Here is a 783-nt window from a genome sequence, read left to right as displayed (position 1 = left end):
TAGAACGAAACAACATGAAGGACAAGATCTTCATCGAGCTCCTCCTTGAGCTTGGTTGCGTCACCTGCTCTATAACATCGGCACCTGCAAAATGGTTTTGGAAGTATCTGTGAGCCACAGGGACTCAGCAATCACGCACCCTCGCGATCAAGACTATTTAAGCTTATGGGTAAGGTAAAAAGGTAAGAGGTGGAGCTGCAGCAAGCGACTAGCATATATGGTGGCTAACATACGCAAATGAGAGCGAGAAGAGAAGGCAAAGCACGGTTGTTAAAAGTATGATCAAGAAGTGATCCTATAACAACCTACGTCAAACATAACTCCAACACCGTGTTCACTTCCCAGACTCCGCCGGAAAGAGACCATCACGGTAACACACACTGTTGATTCATTTTAATTAAGGTCAAGTTCAGGTTTTCTACAACCGGACATTAACAAATTCCCATCTGCCCATAACCGCGGGCACGACTTTCGAAAGTTCAAATCCCTGCAGGGGTGTCCCAACTTAGCCCATGACAAGTTCTCATGGTCAACGAAGGAATAGACCTCCTCCCGAGACATTCCAATCAGACTCGGTATCCCGGTACAACAAGACACTTCGACAAGTTAAAACAAATCCAGCAACACCACCCAGATGTGCCGACAAATCCCGATAGGAGCTGCACATATCTCGTTCTCAGGGCACACCGGATGAGCAAGACGTCGGGTAGGCCAGCCCAGAGTTGCCCCTGGTAGCCCCGGACATCGCTTGGTTGGACAATCACTCAGAGGAGCACTGGCCCG

This window comes from Triticum dicoccoides, chromosome 2A (assembly GCF_002162155.2).
Source record: "Triticum dicoccoides isolate Atlit2015 ecotype Zavitan chromosome 2A, WEW_v2.0, whole genome shotgun sequence".
Lineage (NCBI taxonomy): Eukaryota > Viridiplantae > Streptophyta > Magnoliopsida > Poales > Poaceae > Triticum > Triticum dicoccoides.
The sequence above is the reverse complement of the archived record's forward strand: the minus strand, read 5'-3'. Positions refer to the sequence as shown.